Below are 7175 nucleotides of genomic sequence, written 5' to 3' on the forward strand. Positions count from 1 at the left end.
TTTCCGCAGTCTAAACTTTTGCTCTCTGAATCCTAGCTAGAAGAAATTGTTCAGTGTTTTTCTTTCCTTATTTCCAAGAAGCCTGACCTAATGATCCCTCTCTTGCCCTATCAGTTGCAAAGATTATCTAGTTTAGGCAGAAAAAAGTAAAATTTTCTTTACATACAGTCCTATATATCATATTTCCTGGAACAGTGGTACCACTCATACAGCAATTCAACTGGTTGCTCCCCCTGCATTACAGCTTTCTTGTTCAGGTATGTAAAGGATAAAAAGTGATACTGAAAAGGAAATGCTCCAGTGACCTTGCTCTGCTGTTGTGGCTGGCTTGCTGTGAGGTGAGGATGGCCATGGATAAGGCCTCACGTAGTCCTTTTTATTTCACTCAGCTGCATTAATTTCCACCTCCCAATTTTATCTCCCATCTGCTGGCAATTAAAAAGTAAATTCCTAAGAGGTGAGAAAAGTTGTTTTCCTCAAGCTTTCTTTGAGACCTTTGTTTTCTTCTTGGTTTTCTCAGAAAGAGGGAGCACCAAAGGAAGCAGAGGGCAAACGTTTCCCTTCATTTATGTATTAAGTAATCATAGCACTAAGTAGGGCAATCCTCCCAGCTTGTCTCTGTGGAATAGGAGTATACCATCTCTGTTTACTAGGCATTTCAGGGGCAGAGAATTCTACTAAATAGTAATTTACATTTAGTAGAATTTCAGAGTTGGAAGGGACCTCAGGGGTCATCTAGTCAAGACAATTTCTGAAGTGTGAAATTCCTCTACCACATCTGTATGGTGTAACATTTTGAACAAGAATTGTTTCTGCAACATCTCCAACAAGCACCCAGCCTCTATTTGAGAGCATCCAGGGAGGGGATTATTATCTCCCAAGGCAGCACACTCTGCTTTGGGACATATCTAAGAATTAGAAAGTTTTTCTTCACAGTAAGCAAAAATCTGTCTCCATCATTTATTAACTCTTTTTCTTATTCCCTCTAGAACAAAACAGAACAAGTCTCCTACCTGTTCCACATCACCTTTTCCAAGTTGAGCAAACTCACTTCATTGCAATTTAGATTATAAATCAGCAAGAGCTTTGATTTTATACATTGATATTGTGGCAAGAATTACCTTTGACAGATAGAGAAGTAAATTTCTGTGGAGCAAGTTATCAAGTCAACAAACATTTATTAATTGTCTACTATATTCAAAGCATCATACCAAGCATTAGAATTACAAAAAAAGGCAAAAGACAATCCTAGGGCCCAACCATGAGCAATTTATTTATTTAGGTTAGTATTTCTGTAAATAATGTTTTATAATTATATTCATATAATTTCAATGTGTTTCAGTAGGTAGAATTTCAAATGTTTTGCATATTCTGCAGTAATTTTGAATGGCATGCCTTTTTCTGTTTCTTTTGTTGGTATTATAGAGAAATGCTGATGATTTGCATGGATTTCTATTATGTCCTGCAGTGTTCCTGATGTATTTCTTCATTACACTTTTATTTATTCTTTCAAGTTCTTGAAGTAAACTGTCATCATCTGCAAAAGAGTTAATTTTGTTTCCTCTTTGCTTATTGGTATTCCCTCAATTACTTTCTTTTATTTAAATCTTGAAGCTTAAGATAGCTTTAAGAGGAAACTGAGGCAAGGCTACACTAAGAGACCTACCTAACCGAGAGTCAGAGGTGGGATTCAAACATAAGTCCTGCAACCAAAAGGCTAATGTTCTTTTCACGATGCCACTCTCTCTCTCAATTCATTGTGGCACTATGCTGCAGTTTCTTTTTTTTTTGGGGGGGAATGGCAGCTGGGGCTAAGTGACTTGGCCAAGGTCACAGGCTAGTTTTTTGTGTTAAGTGTCTGAGGTCGGATTTGAACTCAGGTCCTCCTGACTCCAGGACCGGTGCTCTATTCACTGAACCACCTAGCCGCCCCTATGCTGCAGTTTCTTGCTTCATTAATCAACTGCAGGAAGAAAGCTATATCTATGTGTTTTCCAAGGGATAAAATGATGAAGTGAATTTCTTTAAGGGTGAGGGGAGATACAAGAATTTATATATGAGAAAAAGGAAAATTAATGGAATAAGATTTATGAAAAAGCCAGAATGAAAGGTATGGGTAGAGGTAATAGGGAGTCTCAACAGTTTATTGATTAGTGGGTGACAGAGTCATACCTGAGCTTGAGGAAGATTACTTTGGCAGCTAAGGAGAGGATGGAATAGACAGGAAGTCCAGTCACAAACCTGCTGCATTAGTCCAGGCATGAATTGATGATGACCTATACCAGGGTCATGACTGTGTCAGTGGATGAAAGGTTTATGTATAAGAGAGGTGTTATGAAGATAGAAAAAATACTTGACAACAGATAGATATGTAGGAAAGGGTGAGTGAGGGGTCAAGGATGACAACTGGGTTTCAAACCTGAGTGACTGAGTTCCTCAATAACTTTCCAATTTGACAATCTTTTTACTTCCCATGACCTACTCCTCCACTGTACCTCATCTATACAAAAGATGGACATATCTTTGATGTTGCCATCAACCACAAGGGTTTCCCTTCCATGTTTAATCCCTCTTCAAATCTCCCATAGCACTCTTGTTCCCTCACTTTCTCACCTAAGGACTTTTCCTTACACTACATTGAAAAAAAAACAACTTTTGCTTGTATCCCTAATTATGTGAGAAAGTAAGTTCCCTCATCCCTCCTCTTTTCTTCTCCCCTGTGTTATCTCCTGATTCCTTTCCATTTTCTATTAAGATCATTAAAGTCTAACAATAGTCATTCTCAGGTCTTCCATCATATTGGTCTCCCTCTATGACCTTTGCTAAAATTATGGTTTTCAAGGGATACTTCTATCATCTCCACCTTCCCCATTAGAAAGCAAACACTTCGGGGTGGCCAGGTAGCACAGTAAGTAAGAGCACCGGCCCCAGAATCGGGATGACCTGGGATCAAATCCGGGCTCAGACACTTAGCACCCACCCAGAAACACCTGGCCATGTAACCTTGAGCAAGTTACTTAACCTCAATTGCTTTAAAAAAAACCCAAACACTTCATAATTATAGAATATTTTACGTTTCTTTTTACTCTTATGTTTGAATTTCAAAGTTTCTTATACAGATCTGATCCTTTCATCAGGAATGCTTAGAAGTCTACTATTTCTTTAAAGGTTCATCCCCCCCCCCATGAGGTTATTCTCACGTTTGCTGGTTTATTCTTAGAATATTGTATTCTACACTCTCTATTTCTTCATTGCAGTAAATTCTAAATGTTTTGTATTTCTCACTGTGGTTCCTTGATAATGGATTCTTCCTTTCTGGCTTCTTGTATTTTTTTTTTTCAGAAGCCCTTTATGTTGGCTGTAGCAGTCCTGGAAGTTTTTATTTGGTGGTTACACTCAGGAGATGAACGGTGAAATCTTTCTATTTTTACTTTGGACTCTTGTTTCATTGTTTTGGCAGTTTTCTTGAAATATACCATGTAGGCTCTATCTTGTTTTTTTTTTAATTTTGCTCATGACTTTCTAATATTTCAATGAGTCATAAATTATTTCGCTCCATCATCTTTTTTTCAGGTCAGTTTTAAAAAGTATGATGTATATACTTTCGGCTTATATTTTCAGGCTTTTAACTCTTAAAAACAGTTCTTATTGTCTCCTAGAGTTATTAAGTTCTGTTTGGTACATTCTAACGGAGTCTGTGACTTTGGCAAAGTTTTATAATTCATGTACTATGCTCTTAATTCTTTTTCCAGTTACTTTTATTTTTTCCAGTTTTTTTTCTATAACTCTAATTCCATGGATAACGTAATTTTAATTCACTCTTTAGAAATTTTTTTTTCTAAAAATTTTAATTGATTTTGTGGGCAAGTTATGTTTTTCTTTGAGGCTTTGATTATAGATGTTTTGGGGGCTATTCTATTCAGGGATTTTTGTCTTGGGTGTCACAGGTTTCATAATAATTGTTATTTATCCTTATTGTTTATTCATTTGTCTAGCCATCTGCTCTGAGCAACTCATCATCACTGGCCTAACTGGGAATGCTAGGGGCTGATTCTGTAATTCTGGACCCTCTGAAAGACTTCCTGCCTCCTGCCCCTCAGAATTGCTACTCTGCTGTCTGCCCTGGGAGGCCCCATCCTCTGGGATCTGGGAATTGAATCCACATTCTAATACCTTTCTAGCAATCCCAAGATGCTTCTGAGCCAGAGACTGACTCTAACATTAGTTCTGAGTATCTCCAGATTCAAAGTTCTGATCCATGAGTCTGCACTCCTGGCCCTCCTAGAAGACACCCTCCATCATGCCCACACTATGTTGGGTTGGCCCCTGGCTTATTCTATTATCATATCTAAGTGTCTTTTTACAGTTGTTTGTATTTCAAATTTTCTACTCGGTTCCAGTGTCTTCATTAGGAATGCTTAGAAATCTACTATTTCACTCAAGGTTCTTTTTCCCCTTGTAATTATATTCATTTTTGCTGGGTGAACTATTTTTGGTTATACACCTCTATCTTTTGCCTCTTGGAATAGTATATTCTAAGCTCCTCACTCCTTTACAATGGCAGTTTCTAAATCTTTTATAATCCTAACTGTTTTTTGGAACCTAAATTTTTCCCCCCTGGCTACTTACAATATTTTCTCTTTGACTTGGAAGTTCTGGGTTGGCTATAACATTCTCAGGAGTTTTCATTTATGGGATTTTTAAAAAAGCAGATGACTAATTGATTCTTTCCCTTTTTAATTTGCCTACAGGTCTAATAAACATGAGTAGTTCCTTTTCTGCTTGTTTTTTTTTGCTTCTTTTGGAGAGTCTTTTCTGATTTCTTGATATATGATACCCAGTATCTGTTTTTTAGTCATGATTTTCAAATATTCTTTTAACTATTAAATTATATGTCTTTGAAATCTTTTCCAGGGAATTTTGTTTTTAATATGAATAAACCTTATGTTTTCTTTTATTTTTTCAATCCTTTGCCTTCATTTTAATATTTTTGTTGTCTTAAGGAGTCATTGGCTTCTATTTGATCCATTTGAATATCAAAGGAGTCTGTTATTTAAGTACCTCTTATATAAAGCTGTTAATTTTGCTTCCAAGTCTCATAAACTCCTAGGGCTAGTAGGAGCTTTATAAAACACCTTGTCCAACCTCTCTCTTTTTTAAAGTATTTATTTATTTTTAATTTTCAACATTCATTTCCACAAGATTTTGAGTTACTAATTTTCTCCTCATCTTTCCCCTGCCTCCAACCCAAAATAGAAGCCTACTGAATACTCCTTCCCCTAATCTGTTCTCTCTTATATCCTCCCCCTTCACCCCCCCCCCCCAATTTCTAGTAGGGCAAGATGGAATTCTATACCCCATAGCCTGAATATCTTATTTCCCAGTTGCATGTAAAAAAACACATTTTTTTAACATTTGCTTTTAAAACTTTGAGCTCCTGATTTTTCCCCCTTCTTTCCTCCTCACCCACCCCCACTGGGAAGATAAGCAATTCAGTATAGATTATACATGTGTAGTTACCCAAATCATTTCCATAGTAGTTACATTGTGAAAGACTAACTATATGTCCCTCCATTCTATCCTGCCCCCCACTTATTCTGCTTTCTCCTTTGACCCTATCCCTTTTCAAAAATGTTTGGTTCTAACTACCCTTTCCCCTGATCTGCCCTCCCTTCTATCATGCCCTCTCTAACCCCTTACCAACCTATTTTCCTATAGGGTAAGATACACAATTGAGTTTGTATGTTATTCCCTCCTTAAGCCAAATTCAATGAGAATAAGGTTGTCCCATTCCCTTTCACCTTCCTGCTCTTCCCCTCCATTGTAATAGTTTTCTTTTGCCTCTTTTATATGAAATAATTTACCCTAATCTATCTCTAGCTTCCTCCTTCTCCCAGTAAATTCCTCTCTCACCTCTCAATTTTATTTTTTAGATATCATCCCTCTACATTGAACTCATCCTATGCCCTCTGTCTATATATACATGAACATACATATGCTCACACTCATATATATTTATATACACATACACCTTCCTATACATATATATGTACATATACATACACACATATATCCTTTAATGATCCTCATACTGAGAAGAGTCTTATGAGTTAAAATTATCATTTGTCCATGTAGGGATGAAAATAGTTCAACTTAAATAAGTTCCTTATGATTTCTTTTTCCTGTTTACCTTCTCATGCCTCTCTTGCTTCTTGAATTTGAAAGTCATATTTTCCATTCAGCTCTGGTTTTTTCATCAAGAATGCTTGAAAATCCTCTATTTCATTGAATGACCATATTTTCCCCTGGAACATGATACTCAGTTATTCTGGGTAGGTGATTCTTTGATTTTAGGTAGGTCCTAGCTCCTTTGACCTCTAGAATATCATATTCCAAGCCCTTTGATCCCTTAATGTAGAAGCTGCTAGGTCTTGGTTTATCCTGATTGTGTTTCCACAATACTCAAATTGTTTCTTCCTAATTGCTTGCAGTATTTTCTCCTTGACCTGGGAACTCTAGAATTTGGCTACAATATTCCTAGGAATTTTCTTTTTGGGATCTTTTTCAAGAGGTGTTTGGTGAATTCTTTCAATTTCTATTTTGCCCTCTAGTTCTAGAGTATCAGGGCAATTTTGCTTGCTAACTTCTTGAAAGATGGTGTCTAGGCTCTGTTTTTGATCATGGCTTTCAGGTAGTCCAATAATTTTCAAATTATCTCCCCTGGGTCTATTTTCCAGGTCAGTGGTTTTTCCAATGAGATATTTCACATCACCTTCTATTTTTTCATTTGTTTGGATCTCTTTTATAATATCTTGATTTATCATAAAGTAACTAGCTTCCAATTGCTCCAATCTAATTTTGAAGCAGTTATTCTCTTCAGTGAGTTTTTGAAATTCCTTTTATGTCTGGCAAATTCAGCTTTTTAAGGCCTTCTTCTCCTCACTGGATTTTTGGGCCTCTATTACCAAGGACTCTATGGTCTGTTTGTGCTTCCTCTGCTTGCTCATCTTGCCAGCCAGTTACTTGACTTTTGAGTTCTTTGCCATGGTAGAACTCTGCTCCCAGAGTGGAAAGAGCTATGTTCCAAATTGCTGGGGCTTTTGCAGCTGCTGGAGCTATTAGGAGGGTTCCCTCTCCAAAGCCTCCACAGGCTCTGGAACACTGGCCACATACCC

Source organism: Petaurus breviceps, unplaced genomic scaffold, assembly GCF_028583685.1.
Source record: "Petaurus breviceps papuanus isolate PSGF00001 unplaced genomic scaffold, PetGlider_PUasm1.0 184, whole genome shotgun sequence".
Taxonomy (NCBI): domain Eukaryota; kingdom Metazoa; phylum Chordata; class Mammalia; order Diprotodontia; family Petauridae; genus Petaurus; species Petaurus breviceps.